The 21,872-nt window shown below is 37.7% G+C and overlaps 1 protein-coding gene across 1 annotated transcript in view; it reads right to left on the reverse strand.

The window, feature by feature from the left end:
* Positions 1-21,872, reverse strand: part of CADM2 (cell adhesion molecule 2) — a gene marked incomplete in the record, with an annotated part of 648,988 nt that overhangs the window by 208,013 nt on the left and 419,103 nt on the right.

Genomic DNA, 21,872 nt, shown 5'->3' on the forward strand with positions numbered 1-21,872 from the left:
CATTTTGTTACTCTTTCATGTACCCGTTCCATAACGAGTCTCATATGCTGATCAGTTGCAGATATGACTCCAATTTTGTGCAATTTAGATATCATTTTACATAAAACTACACAAGACTTTGGTGTACTTTGAAATAAATCACTTACTCTACTGACTTTTTCTTTTCTTCCCTAAGGTCTATGAAATATCTATTGATATGGCAGCACTGATCTGCTGCAAGTCTCCCTGCTGGCTTGCGCCAGCAAGCTGCTCATGAATCTAGCAGATGTTTCAGTTGTCTAGGCCAATGGAAACCTTATGGACCCTTTTTTCTTCATCTCCTCCCAGGAGCAAATGTTAGTATGGTAGGTAGCTGGATGTGTGCCACGTAGCAACAGAGACAGGAGCTGTAGCTTTGCTATACATGGTGCTGTATACTGATTGCAATATTTTTCTGGTTCCCTCAAAGAGGTTTATTTACAAATGTGGCACTCCTCCTTTACAGCCAAACACTAAATTGTTTTCTTGTTTATTTGTTGTTGTTTATTTTTAAACACACCCCTTGACTTCCAGATAAACACATTCACATATTATGTACCGTCTTTGCCAGTACAAATTTACAAGTGGTTCATGGCAGGGCAATTCGCATTCAGCGTTGTACCCCCTTATAGACTGTAAAGACTATCTCAAGAAAACTATTAAGGCACATAAAGAATGCCAATTTTTCATTAAGATTCATTAAGCAGAAATGACATGTCTGAATTCTCTAGCTGCCTTCAAAAATAGCTAGATGGAACATCTTATTTATTTTTTCATCATCTGATCTCCCTTTCACTGTAGATGCAAGGAACAGTCTTTTTGTCTCTGAAGTTTGTATTCTAGAATCTATTTCTTATTCTGTTGTGACCTTTGGGTCCTTTTCATTTTTGAGAACTCAGCACAGGGGGTCCGTGATTTCCAGTGGTATTTGAATAAAAAGGTTCAACCTGAGTACCATGTTTGTCTGAAATTCTTGTCCTCACTGTTCTTAAAGGTAATGAACTGGTATAACAAAGATTCAACAGAAAAATATGCATTTTTATACACAATGACTTGTTAATCCCCCTGCACAAACCAGTTAAAATTCTGACATCTCAAGAAGCACAAAAAGGACTGATGTACCTGAGTCAAGCCAAAGACAGAACTATGAACTCAGAATTAACTTCTGAATGGGACTGCAAAATGTTACCATTAGCTTCAGTGCAACCTGGATAGCAATCTGTCTTTTTGTTTTGACTAAATAAAAAGGCCTATGATATGTCAATACAACAACTGGATAACTTAATTCATCTACTTCATTCAATTAGAAAAACTGCATATTAGCTACAAAATAATTTCATCCTAAAAAAATTCTAAGATGAGCATTTATTTTCTAAAGTAAATTTTCTGTCTTCCTTAAGATCTTACTTTAGCGAGTCTTCTGCAAAGAATTCCTTAAACCCTAAAAATTTAATTCCAGATATGTACATTGATTTTTTCTTTTTGAATGTAGTTGATTTTCCACAGCTTATCTCCATAAACAAAAACATATTTTTACAGCTAAGTTCTACCTACAAAATTACTGTTTAAAAAAAAAAATTCCTGCAAATCTAATAAGCAAGAATAGCTGTATTATTGCTTAACACAGAAAAATTTCAGTGAATTTTGCAACACATGAAACAGAAGGATTCCCTGCAATAACAAATAAAAAAATCCACAGAAATGTAAGAAATAAAAAAGTATATTGATATGTACATTAAAGTAATTTTCTAGATTGGTGAATCCATGTCAGTAATGGTTGTCTAGATATCCTACTTGGCTTTAAGTATTTTTCATTTGAAACTTGTCTAGCCTACTGAATTATTCCATAAGTTATTTGGTACCTAACAAAATACTGACTTGCCATTCAGAGAATCTTCTGGAAAAGAACATATAACACTCATTCTGTACACTGTTGAAAAAATGTGTGTGTCAAATTTGCAGGATAACCAGAAATTCTGGTATGGGACACATGAGCATTACCTTGCTTCCCATCCTTAGAGGCAAGGGAGTGGAAGAAAGCTGGCTACCCCTTAAGGATGTCTTTCTAAAAGCACAAGAGCTCTCCGTCCCTCAGAATAAGAAAGCGGGCAGCAGAGGCAGGAAACCAGCTCGGCTTAGCAAGGACCTGCTAGTCAGACTGAGGGAAAATAAGGGATTTTACCAGCCGCGGAAACAAGGGCGTGTCACCTGGGAAGAGAACTGGGATGCTGTTCAGACTTGCAGAGAGGGGATTAGGAAAACCAGGGTGCAGATGGAACTGAACTTGGCAAAGGATATTAAAATCAAGAAGGGATTCTATAGGTACATTGACCAGAAGAGGCAGGCCAAAGAGAGCGTACCTCCTTCAGTAAAAGAGAAAGGAGAACTGGCTATGACAGATATGGAGAAGACTGAAGTACTCAAAGAGTTTTTTGCCACGGTCTTCACTGACAGCCAGGATTCTCATGTTTCTCATGACCCTGAAGCTCCCATCCCTAAGCCTCTAGGTGAGAAACGGGAGAGTAAATCCCATCCCTGCAGTAACGGCAGAGTGAATCTAAGGCCGCCTCATGAGACTGAACGTATACAAGTCTATGGGGCCAGATGACATCTATCCCAGGGTCCTAAAGGAGCTAGGTGATGCGGTTGCTGAGCCACTCTCAATCATATTTGAAAAGTTGTGGCTGTGGGGCTTTTTTCTGAGTTTTTGAAAAAAAAGTTTTTCTAGTCCCTGAGGACTAGAAAAAAGGAAACATCATTCTCATTTACAAGAAAGAAAGAAAGGAAAGAACTGAGGAACTACAAGCCGGCGAGCCTTACCTCTGTGCCTGGGAAGATCATGGAAGAGATCCTCCTAGAAGATGTGTTAAGGCACATGAGGGATAATGCAAGAGAGCCAGCAGGGCTTCATCAAGGGAAGGTTGTGCCTGACCAATCTGGTGGCCTTCTATGAGGGACTGACAACATCAGTGGATGAAGGGAAGGCGACTGATGTCATCTACCTGGATTGTGCAAGGCCTTTGACATGGTCCCACACCACATCTGTCAACAGTTTACGGGCGTTAGGCCCAATTCCGTGACGAAGGGGACAGGGGACCCACGGGCCCACGTCCCGGGAAAAGGGGAAAAGCGTAGGGAGATGGCCCTGAGAGCAAAGAACGGCGGCAACAATCTGAGGAGAAACAAACTAATTTACTAAATAAGATATCGGAATGCAAAACAACACACTATAATACAATATAATTACAATTGAAGCTGATAAATCCAATACAGAGAGAGAGAATGTCCCAAAATCAAGGTAGGCCTTACTCTACTACCGACGATAAGACGGATGGAGAGCGAGGTGCTGCCAAGATGAGAGACGGCGGAAAAAGGGACGAGGTCTCGTGATCTGCAAGTTTTTATACTGTGAGTTTCTATCTTTTCCCTCCAGCTGGAAAATGGTAACAGAGGAGCAAAGTACCGTGGGGACTGTAGTCCTTCTCTTCTGAGAACCAGGTATATCCACTACATGATGTTATGATGTGGAATACCAATAACCGAAAATCACAAAACCATGACCATCCTTATCTCTAAATTGGAGAGAGATGGATTTGAGGAGTGGACTATTTGGTGGATAAGGAATTAGTTGGAAGGCAGTAGACAGAGGGTTGCAGTGAATGGCTCTATGTCCAGGTGGGGGCTGGTGACAAGCAGTGCCCCCCAGAGGTCTGTCTTGTGTGCTCTTGCAGCTCGGAAGGCAAATGGCATCCCAGGTTCAATCAGAAAAGGAGTGGCCAGCAGGGAGAGGGAGGTGGTTGTCCCTCTTTACTCTGCCCTCGTGAGGCCCCATCTGGAGTACTGCATCCAAGTCTGGGGCCCCCAATACAGGAAAGACAGGGAGAGAGGGTCCAGAGGAGAGCCATGAAGCTGGAGCACCTCTCCTATGAAGACAGGCTGAGAGAGCTGGGCTTATTCAGTCTAGAGAAGAGAAGGCTGTGGGGTGACCTCACTGCAGCCTTCCAGCATTTGAAAGGGGATTATAAAAAGGAGAGGAATCAACTTTTTCCTAGGGTAGATGGTGACAGAACAAGGGGGAATGATTTTAAGGTCAAAGAGGGAAGGTTTAGATTGGATGTGAAGGGGAAGTTCTTTACTACGAGAGTGGTGAGGTGCTGGAACAGGCTGCCCAGAGAGGTTGTGGATGCCCCGTCCCTGGAGGTGTTCAAGGCCAGGTTGGATGGGGCCCTGTGCAGCCTGGTCTAGTATTAGATGTGGAGGTTGGTGGCCCTGCCTGTAGCGCGGGGATTGGAACTTGATGATCCTTGAGGTCCCTTCCAACTCAAGCCATTCCATGATTCTATGATTCCTGCATTTTTCACAATAGATTTAAACTAAAATGATTTTTGTCAGGATTCAATCACAACATTTTTTTCTCACGACCCAAGAGAAAGAGTGCCAATGTACACATATTTAAAGGCCAGTAAGGAAAGTGGCTGTTGAGTGAACACATGCCAGGATAGAAGTGCAGTTCAGCTGGTGGCTTGCTTGCTGAATAACAAACATCTTTGGAGTAAACTCTAACCCAGCTAGCGCGGGTGTTAGTACCTAAGATGACATGTCCACACAGTTATTACATGAACTACAGGCATATACACATACCTAAATGAAAACAAAACTTCAAGTTGATTACGCAATACTGCTATGAGAGTCAGGAAGAAGAAAAATGATTTAGCAAGTGAAAATCCCCCTTTTGAGGGTGCAAGCAGCAGAAATATTCATAAAAGGAGCGTATGGGGCAACCACAGGTGTGCTATTTCCTTAATCACCCTAAAGGATGAAACAACTGAAAAACTAACAAAAATGACACTATACAATTAGTAGCAACAAAAAGTAGAGTTTCTCAATTCCATCTATTATTGCAGAGCTGTCAGCTTAGCAGCCTGACAATTTGCAAGTTGCACAATCGTATGCAACATTTATGTGACTGTTCTTGCAGTTGGTTCTACTGAGCGTTTGTTAATTATATTAGTATTGAGTGGTTATGGGTTTTATCTGTAAGAAGAAAAGGAAAACAGAACAACTGTGAATTGAAATGTCTTAAAGTATACTACATTCTCATTTTTGAAAATTATTTACGTGTGGACTTGCCCACACTCCAGAGAAAGAAAAAAAAGGAAAAAAAAATTCATTTTAGTGCATGAGTTCATTGCATGAAAGAGGACAATACTTCATAAAATTCAAGAAATTGCCTTATCAGCTTCAGTCTAGATATCTTTTTTTAAATCTCATCAGTTACCACAACTAGCCTAAACAGACACATACTCTTATTAGAGAAATACAGATGTCAAAGGCCATATTTGCATATTTGCAGAGCAGGAGAAAGGAGGAGGAAATAACAAAGAACATCTGTTGCACGGATTGAAACAACTCAACTTTTTTTCTGGATAGTGAAGCATTTTTGAAATTGAAAGAAATGAAAAAGTAATACATAATATATGTTTATACATGTGTTTGTTTCAAAGTGGAGTAATACATCAAGTAAAATAAGGTAAGTGTGATACTTAAAATAAGTTTTTAAAACACAGACAACTGACTCTAGGGGTTAGGTCTCCAGTACGAAAGACCTGAAGAGAATCATTGTCTTCTATGTCTGAGTTAAGTTTCTTTCTAGTTTGTCTTTGGTTTTGTTGCTTTTTATTTTTCAACCTAAAACAGCAGAAAACAAAACATGCATATTTCTAGATCTTGTTGTCTGTTTATATCCACCTCTTCCTCCTTCGTTTTGCACAAAGCACCTCTTTCTTGGCTTTCAACCATGTGGCACCTAGAATGCCAGCCTGGAAGACATTGTACGAGAGAAACCTCAGAGGGGAACTCTTTTCCTTTGCAGAGTTCCTTTGTACTGGATATCAAGGCTGCTGTATTCTCAGGACCATGCATGTGTTTGTTCACGCTGCCAAAGCAAATAAGCAAGCACACAGAACACTACATGTTTTATTAACAGTTACTGCACATTTTATACCCACATATCTATGTGTCTGCTGCACAGACAGGCCCCTTGATTGCAGCCATTATGGAATAGCTAGTTTTAATCCTAAGCAGTTAGGCTAGGCACGTAAAGACTTGGAAGTTGTTTCATCTGGGAGGGGAAGCTGATGACAGAGTGGGGATTTTCTGTGATGAAGTCCTACCAATATGAAAAGAGCGCACAGAGTTCTATTTCCCAGGGCACAGAACACATGAAACAACAGAAAAGGTGACTTTGTCCAAGATTCAAAACTTTTCTCAGTCAATACTCTGCCTCAAAGCCTCTGTCACACTTAGATTTTTTTTTCAGCCCACACTAAATTGCTTGCTCAGTGCATTCTCTTCAGAACAGACTGCTAGCAGTAGCTAACTGCTACTCTACTAAGACCTACAAAAGCTCATTTATGCTATTTCTCCATTTCTGACTACGAGCAGGCACAACCACCTCCATGGTATACTGTCATTTGCAGTATATTTTTCGGTTTTTCTGATCTTGCTGATCTTTCACAGGAAACCCAACACAAACTCATATCAATTAAATGTCATGAGTAAACTGAATTCCATCACCACTGTATACCATGTCTTTCCTCTGGGCCAGGCAGCTGTGGAGCAGAAACCACTGCCCTTTCAGACACTGATCTACTGCTTTTTCTAAACTATCTTATGTTCAACAGTTATGTATCCCCACTTCACAAAAATATAGCAAGAAGATAAACCTTTAAAAAAAACTAGCTTTTCTATAGGATTGTATCTTTTGATATTACAAGTGCAGTTCTAGTCACTTTGGGATGTTGTTCCTTCTGTGCAACTCTAATAATCAGAAGAAGAGTAAGAATTATAGAGAAAGAAAAAAGAAATCTTCAGCATTATGCACTCTGGAATAGGGCTTGGTGAGTTCTCCTGCGCACCACAGAATTAGTCCATTACACACACATATAAATCTTTCCTATTACATTCATTGGACTTTCATTCTCCAGTTCTCCCAGAACATCTACTGCTGAAAATAGATTTATCAGCAAACTAGTGTCAGTATAAGTCAGACAAAAGGCAGGAGAAATCTAGTTCACTAAATAATCCAATTCTAAATAATAATAATAATAAATTAAAAATCAGGAGAACAGAAAAGGATTTGGTCTATTCAATTAATTTGATCCATAATTAAATCATCTCATCTAATTTAGATATTCTTCCATTTATAATTTATAATTTCTGCCATTAAAAAAGCAGTTGCCTTGAAGCCTTTTATCAAACACCTTTATGTGACAGATCATCAGGCTATGAGTTTACCTTACTATTTCATGGACAGACATTTCTGGAAGATCTCTGCTTCTTTTCTCTACATGCTTACATTCCTTTCCAAGCTCTGGTTACTATGCCCTGTGTGATGCTCCAACAGTTTGGCTGATCTGACCTTGGCCTGAAGCTATGAAATGATCCAATTTAAATTGCCTTAAGATGGCTAGCAACCTTTCAGCAGAATCAGTAGGTGAACTGAGGTGGTAGACAAAGACAAGATGCAGGAAGAACTTCTCTTACACTGACCTGTAGGAGAGAAAACTGGCACCAAATCACAATCCCATATGCAAGAGAAACTTATATGCAGATGACACACAGCAAACATGCACTGAAGAACAATGTGGTAAGACTGTAGAAGATGACTGAAAACTCAGCCTGAGAGTTCTCTTACTTAACATTACACTAAACTCAGAGAAGCAACTTACAATAACAGTTCACAAAGGAAGTTTACATCTTTAATAGACCAAGAATAACCAGCTGACTTGCACTAAAACAAAATTCTGACTTGTGTTTCGAGCAGAACAAAACTAGGTTACTGTCATGATGTCCAAATGAGCCACTGATACAGTGTTTGTTCCACTGAAAGACTCTGTCTCCTTTACACTGCTTCTCAGCAATTATTTTTAAAGATTAAATTTGCTGTAGCTGTGCATCTCATTCTCCATGCATAGAAACTTTCCTTTCTGGGACTATAAACAGGTCCTCAGATGTCCTCTGTAACAACAGCTTTTAATGGCTTTGCTTTGCAGCAACAGGGGAAAAAAAATGTAAAAATAAGAACAGAACAAGAGCTTATGTATAGCTATTACAGACCTCCACAGGCAAATAAGGACAGTTTATTCTATTTGTCTACATTTTACAGAAGTCAAAACAGCTCCATCCAAATATTACATCAGTAAAACGTTTAAAATAAATGAGTCTGCTCTAATAAAACACAAAAAGAACAGGAAAAATAAAAAAATCTGTTGTCTAATTTTGGATTTGCATGAATATTTCCAATTTTTCATATAGTGCCATACAGAAAAATCATGCAGTGATTCCAAGAGCTGTAGCTTAAATAGAAAAGAAAAATACATCCAAAGAACAATAGACTTGTCACAGGATAACACAAGGTAGTAACTCTGCTTACTTCTTCACACAGAGGTGAAAACGTGAAAGAAAATTGTGTTTCACCACTGCTGCATGCAGACTTATTTGAAAAGCCACATCAAATCCTTTAAGCTGCTGCTATGATAGCAGGAGAAGCATGAAAGCTCTGATCTCATTTGAGAACTAATATAGTGATAGAGAAAACTCATTCACTGTTGACTGCTACAACTACTGCTGCTACAGACAGAGTTGCTTCGGGCCTCATATACAGAAGGACAACATCCCAGTGAAGACTGAAAAAAATCAACAAAACCAGCAACCTCCCTCTCCCCCAAAGCAGTACCACATTTGTTTGTAGATGCAAAGTTCTGTTCCAGAAGACTAGAACAAACTGTACAGCAAAGTTGGCACTTGCAGAAAGCCCCACATGCCTGTGCTGTCAGCTGCTCTATTCACGTAGAGCAGACACAAGGCTTCTGGAAAAAGCTTGGTACGCTGCCTGTGAACAGGTCATGCACACACACAGTTACTGCAGGTCAGTTTGGGGCTATTGGAACCAGGGCTCCCAGCCACCTCCTGGCTCTGAGGTGAGACACGTGGCCTGGCCTACAGTGAAGGCCAAGCTACTGAGCTGCCCTGTGCTGAGCAAAGCTTAATGGGGGCACGTGGGAATGCCAGTGCCTAGAACGCCGCAGGAGAATTTGTATGCCACAAATAAATGCTGATACACTTACCACTGCAAAAAGATAGGTTCAATAAAACTTTTGTTACAGAAATTATAGACAACTAATGAAAGAGATGACAACAACTTAAGAACTATGTTAAAACAGTTACATTGAGAAACTAAGACTCTTCTCAATGCTCCAGGCAACATCTGCTAGCTCTGACAAGTCAAGGAAGTTATCCATGAAAGTAAAATTTGTTCTGTTGTAGTTCCTCCTTATAAGCTTGCAGGTGACAAAACAGTACTAAAAGTACTAAAATATAAAATGGAGGTAAAAATTAGAAGGTAATTTTTCTGTCACTCATACAGCTGCCCAGTGCGGCTGTGCTCGTAATAATGAGATCGGAAATCTACATATATCCTCTAAGCAAGCACTCTCACAACAAGCCAGAAAAGGCTTTGCTGGTATGCAGTCATCTACAGATTAATGACCACAAGTCAAACAGATGGCAAAAGAGACATTTTTATCCCATTTTGCATTTATACTATATATGTAGGTTTTGATAGCTACTAAAAATCATCCAAGACTATACATTTGTCTTAAGCATGAAGACACAATCTCTGACTCAAAAAAAGTACATTACATAAATAAAAATAAAATTAAGAATAACACACAAATGATGAGTTAGGCTAACATTTAGAACATTCAAACAAAACAGCAGAAATTCAGGAAAGACCAACATTATACAATACTGAATAAATTGATGCAGTCAGAGTGAGAAAGCTGGTACAGTGGGCAAAAAAGCTGGAGCAGCTGAGTTGGACTGCAGACAGAATATTTAAATCTCTGCTTTATGCAGAACTACTTGCAAGTAACTGAAACACAGGAAAGACAGAGACAAAAAAACTATGACAAAATGCCTGAGTAACAAAGAACAATTTTCAATGGGTCTTTAATATGCCTATCTTGACACATACATGAGACCTATTTCTCAAGGGCAGATCTTAGTATTCACTGAAACACTGAAAATTACTAGTCGGTTCTAAAATTTCTTGCTGAAACAGCTTAGGTATGAACAAGGCTGCAAAAAAAAAAAAAAACAAATGGCAATAGGTTGAGGTATAGTGACAAATGGAAATGGAATAACATAACAAAACATTTAAAAGAAAAGTGGATGAACAGGGAGAAGGGTGAAAGAAACTCTATCACAAACTGCTAACATGTCAGCACTGAAACATTTCACAGAAGGGCCTCAAGTCTGATGGCAACATTCTGTTTAGAAAAAAATAATCTTACAGTATTTGAAACACTAGAAAGGAAGGTTTTGAATTTTAATTTAGAGATGCATTTTAGACATTACAATACCACTTTTTATGTTTGATGTTTAAATTCACGTGTTGCATAAGGTATGTCAAACTAGAGACAAGGTATTAAAGAAAACATTCAAGTTTCAGCAAACTGAAACATTTAGGCAGATTTTATCTTGATATCTTACTGAATTTCAAAGATGTAATTGATTTTGTCTAGTTTGGGTTATTTTAAAGTGAAACGTTCCCACAAAACAAAACCTACACTTTTCCATGAGTTCTCATATATCCATCTATGATATACATGATGTCTAGTTGCATCTCAGCATTAAAATAGGGATTCACAGAATACAAAATCCATCTGCATTTTTCTCCTGCAGGTCAGGAAAAAAAAAACAAAACGATAAATTCTTTAAGTAGAAATATAGAATAGACTACACTAAGGTTTCTAAGGTTTCTAAACCAATTTTCACTCTACTTCAAGTTGGGTGTGGAGGGAATTGGCTGATAAAAAGTCTTACACATAAAATCCATTACAGGAAGGCTCATTTCCCCAAAAGTGGGTCACAATCAATTTCAACCTTGTTAACGGGATGTGAAAATGAAGACTGTTGAAATAAGCAATGCAAGAAAGATTTTAAAGTCTTTGTTTTGTACCCATCTTCCAAGTTTTACAAACAAATTTTAAGGGATCAAAGCTAGCCTATTACGAAGCATAAAACTACCTCTCTGTTGAAAACCATAAATTATGTATGGAGCAGGCATATTTACTAGTGCTGCTAGTAATGCAGAACATCTCTGAACGAGAACCGACTGCTGAATGCCTCATGTTCTTTTATGATGAATTATGCAGAAAGTTCCAATACCACAGCTATGCTAAGGTGCTACGGTTCTTGTACACGAGTGCTGGGAGCCATTCAATAAGGAGAAAAAAGATTATCTTTTCCCTTTTGTTCATAGGTCCAATGTTTTGTGAAGAACTGATACCAAGATAAAAATGGTTATATTGAAAAATGTCAGACAAAATTATTGTCCTCCTCACCTCCCTATTTTTTTTTTTAAACATCTTCCTTTTTCAGTGACACAGCTGGATAAAATTACTGAGAGTGATGCACTAAATTCCACGAACAGAAATGGCACTTGAAAATATAACCAGCATATCAATTTCAAGTATTTCTTCTGTCATAAGCAGTTAATTTTCAGAAAAGCTTTTCCTTCTCCCAAAACAAGGAGGTTTCAGAACAGGTTCATTTTTATTCAAGACTCAGGAGAATTTAAAACACTAGTAAAGCGTGGGGAATGTCTCTATGGTCCAGTGAGGCTCAACTCATCACCTCTCCCTCCAGCTCCATGCCACAGTACTGATATCCAGAAGCCACCTGTTACACTTCTATCAATATGCCCAGATGATTTTGAAGCACAGCTATGCTGTGATTGTGCTACTTCTGATTCCAGACCTAAGTCAGTATTTCTTTCTGGTAGCCTCACTGAACTCCACAATTTGGTGTATGCAGGGATTTTTAGGACGCAGAACTGGAACAAAAGTGAAAGAAAAACTGCTTTCCTTCTCAAATCTAGAGCACACAAGACTGTCACAGTCTGCTGTTGAGAAACAGGCAAAGAAAAAGCCGTAGCCATTGAGCTACCTATTCAGTCATTGTGAGCCTGCTTATTTACCTGATACATAAGTGGATAGGACACACATGGCTATGAGCAGTTTACTATTTTCCTAAATAGAATGATAAAAATCTGTAGGCAAGCTATGAGATTTAGATAAAAATATAGCGAAACATACTTCATAGGCAAGTTGTCTTAAAATAGTATGACAAGGACATATGAAGTGCTACTAAAGAGTGCAGTCTTCCCCCAAAATACCTAACCTGTTTTCTACTCCAACTAAAATATGAAAATATTTTTTAGCACATGTGCTATTTGCAGAATCCAAAGTCTTTTTTATTTATTTAGATCTATACTGAGGTAAAAATACATAATTCCCTTCATCTCTCTTTTTGCAGCATACTGCATTTTTTCAAACTTCTCATTTAAAGCAGGTGGTTTAATTTTCAAATCTTCAGGGAAAAATATCCATCTCGGGCTGCAACTTTATCTGTCTCATTTCAGCAGGGAGGATTCTTTTTTCCCCTTTAAGAAAGTTATAAACCTCATCTTGAAGTCTTTGAAGATGAAATGCATTTTCCCTATGCTCCTAACTTTAAGCAATGGCCTAGAGATTTACCAGGAAACTAGGTCATTAAAGTCCCTGATACATTCTTTGACATAGCTAAATGACATATCTTCTGGAAGCTGTATGTCATTTTTGCCCTTTATTCTTCAAAAAATAGATGTTAAACCCCACAAGAAAACACTCTGATCATTACTGTTTGATAGAAAATTGAAATCAATGGGAAATAAAATACATTTGTGGTGCTCCTTCTCTACAGTTTCTGTTTCAGCTCAATTTTCTAGACTTCCTGAGTTGTCCAAACCTTTCTCAAGAGGGCAGCTTCTTCTTTCAACCGAGAATGAATGTAGAGGTATACAAAGCAATATCTGTGTATTTTCAAGGCCAGCCTACAGAATTCTGTATCAGAAAAAAAAGTAATCAGCTAATCAGCTTCCTTTCACACTAGTTTAGAGAAAAAGCAAACGTAGCATTTTAGCAAACTTGTACGCTATAATCTGACTTCACATTGCAGCACATTCAACAGCAATGCAAAGAATAATGAATACACTACCATACTGCAGATAAGTGAATAGCAATGGGTGAAACACAAAGCTCAATGGGTTTTAAGACTAAATGGTTTGTTCCAATCATAAGTTACACTGGCTGTGAAAGCCTTGTCTTTCCACTCATTGGCATCCTCTTGACACCAACCAAGATCTCCCACTTCAACTTCACAGTGTTCCTCTTCTAAGAATCCACACCTCCTCCCTGAGTCCCCTCCTGCCATTTTAAGCATGTCTTTGTATTTTACAGATTGACTCGTATTCTGCGTTTTTCTATTATGCTCCCCCAGGATACACAATTTGTGTCTAATAGAAGCTCACATCACACATTTAAGGGAACAAAGCAGAGAGAAATAGGGAGGCAATATGTAGTACGATAATTTGCCTTGAACAGCCCAGCAAGTACTATTACAGAGACCTTTGTAGCCACAAGGCCTTAGTACTTGAATGACAGAAGTGACAGAACAACACTGAAAATGAAAAAGGCCTGTAGGGAAGATGGGGGAAGGCCTACCAGGTGAAAGTCTGAAATCCAAATCAGTATAGAAGTTGGAAACACTTTCAGGAAAATCTCCGCTTTGTTTTCTGTAACATTTTTCAATTCTCAATTCCAGTGCAGAGAAGTGAAACAGTGGCACCAGGCTTTGACCAGATTACAGAGTAGGGATTGGAAAACATGCTTTTTCAGTACCTAGAATAAGCTTGTCTTCTGTATTACTAGGATCCTACAAATGAAAATGCAGGAAAGTCTTTAAAATGCCTTCCAACTTCTCTCTTAATTTGATTTATTCTATGCTCCAGTTCTGAGCTACTAGTCTTCCTAGACACCCATAACTTCGCTCCACTCTTGGTAGCTAAAGGAGTGAAGCCAGCAACCTCTCAAACACACTTTGACATTAGCCCAGCAAATGCAAAGACCACACTAGAATTTCAATTACCCCTGCCAAGCATGGTACTGAGGAAGTGTTCAAGTGCTCTGCTTTGATAAAACAAAACCTCTTGCCAGCTTTGATTGCAGCAAGCTCAGCTGTTTTCTCACCTTCCAAAGACCTGTGAAATAAGATTCAAGAGAAAAGCACTCCAAAGCAGCATGAAGCTTTTTGGTCAATGAGATGTGGGGCTTCAGTATTCCCCTGGCCAGCAGTTACAGGGTTTCAGCTGCCTCAGCTTGTAAGCAACCTCCTATTGTCAGACTTTGGGGGTTTTGAACACTGGAACATTAGTAGGGTAGAAAAGCTTGTGAAGTCTCTGGATTTAGGGCTTTTATTTTTCAGTCTAGAGTTGAAACACTGAGCTGACTCCCCAGAATAATGCAGTTCATGCTATCAATGTGTAGGATAACTTTTAGTACTTTCTTACCCGATATAAATTTATTTACACAGGGAAAGATTCTGCATTTTACCTTCAACTCTGATTGCAACACGATAGCAATCAGATAGAAAGGAGAGAGGTATTTGGAGTCTTGACTCTACCATCCATTAGACCTAGCCACCTTTGTGTTCTGTTCCATGGTGCATTCCACTTTATTTTATCTCAGGACCTTTTAAAATATCTTTAAATAAAAATGCAAATATAAAAAAAAGTCTTTCTTTAGATCTAGTGACTTACTGGGCACTTATCATAACATACTAATTTAAAAACAAACTAAAAAAAAGCACGTTAGGCATTTATTATTTTTTCAGATGGCTCCAAGAAATCTGCTTCTCATTCACCCTTATCATTAATACCTTCCACATTATTGTAATATGTGTGGGCATTAATGTAAAGTCAATAGTTACACATGTAAAACAAATAGTAATCTGGTTGCTGCTATAATAACAGTTATAATGACTTTTTAATTACTTGTATTTTCCTGTTTGTCTTCTCTTGGTATCTATTCTTTTGGACAATGACAACAAAAGCTAACAATGAGACTCCAGCACATAAAAATATCTCAACAGAGAACAAACATTTTAAAACGTTTAAAGATTTACAGATTTTTATATGTGGGACAAATTTACTCTTCTCAAGATAGAGTGTAAATTAAAAAATTGAGGTAGGGAGAGAGAGACAGACAGGAGCAAGAGAAGAGGGAGAGAGAAAAATTATGTAACAATTCTACATGCTCCATAGAAAGCAGGAAGACACAACATTTTTTTTTTTCTTGGAGACTGAATGTGAGAAATGAAAAAAAGGAACATCAAACTAGAGAAATTATAAGACATAAAAAGAACATCAGTTAAATGGCTAGCTATTAAATTGGACAAGAAGCCTCCAACTGTGACAAAAAGTACCAGGATAAAACCAGGGGAAAAAAACCTGAGAGACATTTTAATAAATTCATTTAGCACAAGGGAGACCAGCTAAGAAAAGAAAGTGACAAAGAAGAGCACAATTTAGAAGAACGTTTTGAGCACTTAATTCAAGTGCCAATTTCTCAGGAAGGGCGTAGTGTGCTTATCTTACAACTAGGATGTAACACTGCCAGCTACATGACAGTGATTAGAATCATCATTAAACAACACCAATTCTGACAAGAAACTGCAATAAAACAATTTTACGAGACACAAGCGTTTGTTGCAATGAATAGATGCTGCAACCTTGGGCTAACAAGGGAAAACGTTTGAGGTCATTGGAGGGAGGAAAGAACCAACGATTTCTGCTACTGCTGTTTGATTAGGTACTGAAATATACACAAATGTATGATCTGATTTTCTTTAGTGAGCTAAGGGGAGGGGTAGTGTGGTAGTGTGGGGATGAGAAAAAAAAGGGAAAACCAAACATCATCGTCACAATAAACTCTTTCATTGTATGGCTATTTGGAAAGCACATTTTCTCATCACAAGGCTTCTTTATACCAAATAACTTGGTATCTGAAAACTTCAGAAGATCTTGTGTGAATTCTGATGGATTCAGACTTCTTTTTGAAGCTCAGTTCATAACCTAATGCTAAGTCACTAAACTAATCACAAGGCATTTCAAAATCATTCTGTACTGTCTAATGATTATTTTTTAAAAATAAAACTAGGCCAATCTTTTCTTGTGTCCTGCTATCCCCATTCAATTTTTTGGGGGTAAAGACATATTCATAAACATCTGCAACATGCAAGAAAGCCCAAAACCTGAAGACACAAAGGCACTGGCAGATGTACCAGCACAAAAGTTAGCCCAGAATCAAGGGAGCCATTTATTTATTATAAGCACGGTACGATAAAGATCTTAAGATCTTTCAGACACTTATATTGAATTTACCCTCAAGTTCAAATACATGGGTTGACTCACTGACTTCAGGAGAATTATAGGCTTAATTTTAAGTATGTAAATGTTAATTTTAAGCATCGGCAAATGTTTACAGGATCTGGTTCTAAACCTGATGCTTTACTTCTCTACATGAGACAGCTGAGCACCTTCTTCAAATTAAGTTCTCTGTACAGTTTGGACAACAACTACATTGCATTACAGAAGGAATTAGTGGTTTCTTCTTGCTGAAAAAGTTTTAAGTTGAGAATGGGAAAGTACACATACTGTTGACACAAACACTGACAAACATATTAAATACAGTCTGTCATAGCTAAAACCTCTTCTCTTTTCACACGGAACTTGTTTTAAGTTGCTGTAGTAATAATGTTTTTTTACCAGAGATAAGCAACTTTTTCAATTTATAGTACTTTCCACTGAGTAATAACAAAGCATTTGAAAATTAGTTAATTTTTCCCCAATAGCATTAAAAAATGAAGAAAAAGATACAGCTCTCCTAAATTTACCAAATATATTCTAATGTGTAACAGTCAACATCCTCCATTACAAAAAGAAAATTGGTTTTCAAAAATTTATTGTGGCCAACAGCCATACCTCTCTGCACTCCTTTCTGTGAAACCTCAGTTTTCCTAAAAAATCAAATCTTAAATCTCTGCCGCCTTTGTCAGTGTTATAACAAATCTCTCACGAGAGTGCTGCCTTCATCTCCACCATCCTACTCCAACCCACTCAAGCTATGATTTATCCAATCTGTTATGTCATACAATGATCAGTACCTATTTTTATAACTCCGCCTTATTCCTGCATTACTGTTATGCAAACAGCACCTGACTAAGCAACCCAGATTTTCATTGGAATCCACAGCCTGTGCACTAAGAACACATCTTTCTGTAATAACAAAGATCTTTAGAGGGATATTGTTGTCCATGCGATACCCAGGTGTGATCTGCTGGTTCAACTGTCTGGGTTTAGGACTCTGGGAGAGAAGAAAGGCAGTCGTGCTGTGCTGGAGGTGGGTACACAAGAAGATCTGACCAGATGATGTTTGCTCATTACTAGTATGGCTCACTTCCTCTCCACTGAGTACTCTGTTCAGTTACCTGGCATTACCTCTTACTGGCACTTGATAAAATGAGAGAAGGCACAAGGCTGCACCAATCACTGAATGCCATCCAGGATGTGAAAATTGCTGTCTGAACACTCATTCAACCACAAAGCTTTTTTCCCTTCAGGTAACTAAAGAAAACATGGAACAACTCTACTAATAAATAAATGAATAAATGAAATCACATTAGTAATATTAACACATTAACATGACCAATATAAAAAAAGATAGGCAACAAGATGATCCCTTTTGGACAGATTAATTGTTGGTTTAATTCCTATATCACCTGAAAGATGAAATCCTATTTGCAAGGAAAGGTAATTCACAAATACATACGCTTACAGAGGAGTAAGTCAGAATGCTGACCTATACATTTTTATCAATAAAATAGCTTGCAAAATCTGGAGGATTTTATCAGAAACATGTGAACTCTATGCTTTGGTTTCTAACACAATAGCATTTTTGCATTACTTTATAAGGAACTAGTAATGTGTCCCTATATAATCCACAGACTGTTTTCCTATTCTTTCTATGTTTAGTCTTCAAGCACTTTGGTATTTATACATTGTTAGTATAAATTAGCACGTTGTTAAATACAACAGAAAACTATGATGAGAAATAAATAAATAAATAAGACCAGCAATGATTGAGAAATCTGGGTCATGATTCTTCCTGTTCTTCCTAAAGGAAATAAAAAAGAAAAGAAAGGAATATAACAAAGACAACCAACAGCAGTAAATTGCTCGAGGAATACAAAAAAAAAAAATTGGAATGCTTTCACTAGAAACACAACACTTTCTCAAAGGGGAGACTGCCTCAAAACAGTTTTCTATTATTTAGGCTGAACTGCTCAACAGGATGCCTTTCAAACTAAGAAATGAAGAAAGATGATTGTGAGAATTTGTGTAATCTCCAAATGTTGGTTTAGTACTTAGAAGGAGGGCAATAAGTGCATAAGGGCACCACGGTAAAATCAGATTTATAGCTGTAGCAGTCTACACAGGTGAGAAAAAACATCCTAAAGCTAGGTATGAAGGACACATATATATAAGGCATGCTAGTGAAAAGATGCACCCAATCCAATTCGGGAATCAATAAGAATCAAGCAAAATATTTGCATATTAATGAAAGGGATTTGGACAGCAAAATACAGGAGCTTTAGATAACTGTCTTGTTACAGGAAGAAGAGAAGCAAGATGGAATATGAATAATGATTGGAACACTTCAAAAGCATAGTTTTTTAATGAAAACTAATACAGTTAGTTGGGTTCTATTAGCAACTATATGGAATAAAAAGGATGCCAGAAAAGATTTCTGTTTGGGTAAAAATGATTTTGAAGAAACTGGTAGCCAGAATTATTCCTGTTCCTTAGAACTAGATTTGGTTGTGCAGTAGAAAGAATTTTTTGACAGTGCTAAAATAGAGTGATTACAAATTTTACTGCAGTGAGATACTTTTCAGAAAGGACATGGTGCTAACAACGGCAAGACCTCTTACTAACAGGATGCTCAAGAGATGCCCTAAATCCAACAGTGATGTTTATCAGGATGTTTTCAAAACAAAGCTCTTTATTATCAGTTTCAACCTGTAGGAGCTGTATTCAACACAAAAGAAGGGAAGAAAGGAAGCAGAAGCAGCACTGACAAATCCAGTATGAAATTTCATTTAACATCTCTTATGATGTGAGATAAAAGTTTTATCATTTTTTTAAATGAAGGCTGAAGTGCAAAGATCAATAGACTTAGAGAGATGGGAAGAAGGATATTCCCAGTCACCTCAGCAGTGCTAATTACCATTCCAGTGGCAAATCACAGGAAATAATTTTTATCGGAAGGAAAAAACAAAAACACAAAAAACTCAAGAGTTTGGCATTCTAGCTTGAAATCACACAGCTTTTGCTCCTTGCTTTTTTTTTTTTTTCTGCTTCAAGTGTGGGAAAGGCCCCTTAAAAACAACATAAGTAGGAATAAACCCTGTGTGAAGACCATTATAGATTCTGAAGCAGTCGATATACATGTGTATGTGTTTTACAGTGTATCTCAATACTTCTTTATGTTTTGTCTTTTCACAAAGTCTACATATGACACTCATTGAATCAGATGCAAAAAAAGTGCACAGACCAGGAGATGTCCAGGAAAGTCCTTTAGAGATGCACAGCTTGACCAAACACTGGTATTCAGTAGTGCTGGATACATAGCACAAGAACGTCTATATATACTTAGCGCGTACCGATAAAGTAACAAGCAACGTGAATGAAAAATGGTCAGCAGCAAATCATTCTGCGAAGGACACCTGAAATCATCAATCAGGAAATCATTACATAAAGAGTATTTGCAATTTATATTAATTTAGATATAATTTGCATTGTTTTTTCAATTCCATTGCTTGCTGTTTTACCACCATTTGCTTTTTAAAAAAAAAAATCACCACTAAACAACATTACACTTGCTAAATTACAATTGTCCTAACAAACCCTACCTAATAAATCCACCATCAAGTCATCTTGTATAGACTGGCCAGGATGAGCCAATTTGTTCCCTGGAAATGGCTCAGAAGAGGTGAAAGAAGTGATCAGAAAAACTGGCATAGTCAATCAAGGTCAGCAAATTAATATGAAGTTAACAAACACAGATCAGTCAAGGTTAATCTGATTGCTGGCAGATAATAAATGCTTAGTAGCATTATTAATCTTTACTTAAAGATATTCTAATAAGATCCCACACACCCAGCATGTAAATTAGGCAGAAGATAGATACCAGCACAGGAGACGTAGGGAAACATGAAATATTTGCTATCGGAAGATGATATCAGGAACTGAAAGGAAGAAGAGGCTTGGAGGAAGTCATTAATGCTTGTGATGTTTGTTTTTTTGTTTGTTTGTTTTCCTCCAATGACTCCTCTTCATTTTTATACTACTATGTCAACGGTTTATGGGTGTTCAGCCTGGTTCCGTGACGAAGGGGTCGGGGGACCCACGGGCTCACATCCCGGGAAAAAGGGAAAAAGCTAAGGAGATGGCCCTGAGAGCAAAAAAACAGCGGCAACAATCTGAGGAGAAACAAACTAATTTACTAAATAAGATATCAGAATGCAAAACAACACACTATAATGCAATATAATTACAATTGAAGCTGATAAATCCAATACAGAGAGAGAGAATGTCTCAAAATCAAGGTAGGCCTTACTCTACTACCGATGATAAGACAGTTGGAGAGCAAGGTGCTGCCAGGATGAGAGACGGGCAGAAAAAAGGGACGAGGTCTCGTGATCTGCAAGTTTTTATCTTTTCCCTCCGGCTGGAAAATGGTAACAGAGGAGCAAAGTACCGAGGGGAATGTAGTAGTCCTCTTCTGAGAACCAGGTACATTCACTACATGATGTTATGATGTGGAATACCAATAACCAAAAATCATAAAACCATGACATACTAGTACAAGCATTAACAGACATGACAGCACCAGTAATACAATGTCAAAATCCTCTAAGTTATCATTAATATGGAAGAACACTGGTACATCTCACAGAAAGTACTGGATAATCTTTAGGACTGACATAATAGAAATGAAAAAAAAAAAAGTAACATACTCAAGGATTAATTCAATTAATAATCAAAACTTCAGCTATTCTCCAGAATCTCATCAGCTGAGAACAACTGAGCAGGAAGAAGGCTAATCTACTGATTTATCACTGGATGACTATGAACTACTAGCATGATTATGGACAACCAATATAAAGAAGCTTCAAAGAAAGCAATCACAAGACAAACCAAAGTATTTCTAACAGTTGAAGGAATGTTTGATAAAAAAAAAAGCTAGGCTGAATTTCTAGTAAAATACTATACACCATTCTGCTCATCTCATTCAAGAACTGTCAGTTCACACTGCAACACGTTGGAAAAACAACACATATCCTAGGCCATACCAGAAAAAAAAAAAAAAAGAGACTAAAATGATCTTGCTCTTTACCAAAACAAAGAAAGAGAAAACATTATAGTTAACTTTGTATTACTAACGACAGTAAAAAAAGAGTAGGAAGACAATGATCAATGTAAAATACAGGATAATTTTGCGATACGAATAAGTTACGTGAAGAAGATGCTTCTAGAAATTAGAAAAATGTGCCTGACATGGGGAGGGTTCAGCTTCCCTGATCCTAGAAGTAGCTACAGAAAGAAAAATATTTTCAGAAGCATGTATATAATGGATGAGGTAATATGTAATGGCTGCAACAAGGAACTGGAACTAGACTTGATGATCACAAACATCTCATATAGCTATCTACACTCCTGAATACCTTGTACAGTTTGCTTTCAAAAAGCAGATGAAGGGCTAGAGTGTTGTACCTCAAAAAAGTCAATCATGTATTCATGTATTTTGGAAAACATGTAATGTGCTTCATTTAAGATTGGCAGGTTTACA

This window comes from Numida meleagris, chromosome 1 (assembly GCF_002078875.1).
Source record: "Numida meleagris isolate 19003 breed g44 Domestic line chromosome 1, NumMel1.0, whole genome shotgun sequence".
In the NCBI taxonomy this organism is placed as follows: domain Eukaryota; kingdom Metazoa; phylum Chordata; class Aves; order Galliformes; family Numididae; genus Numida; species Numida meleagris.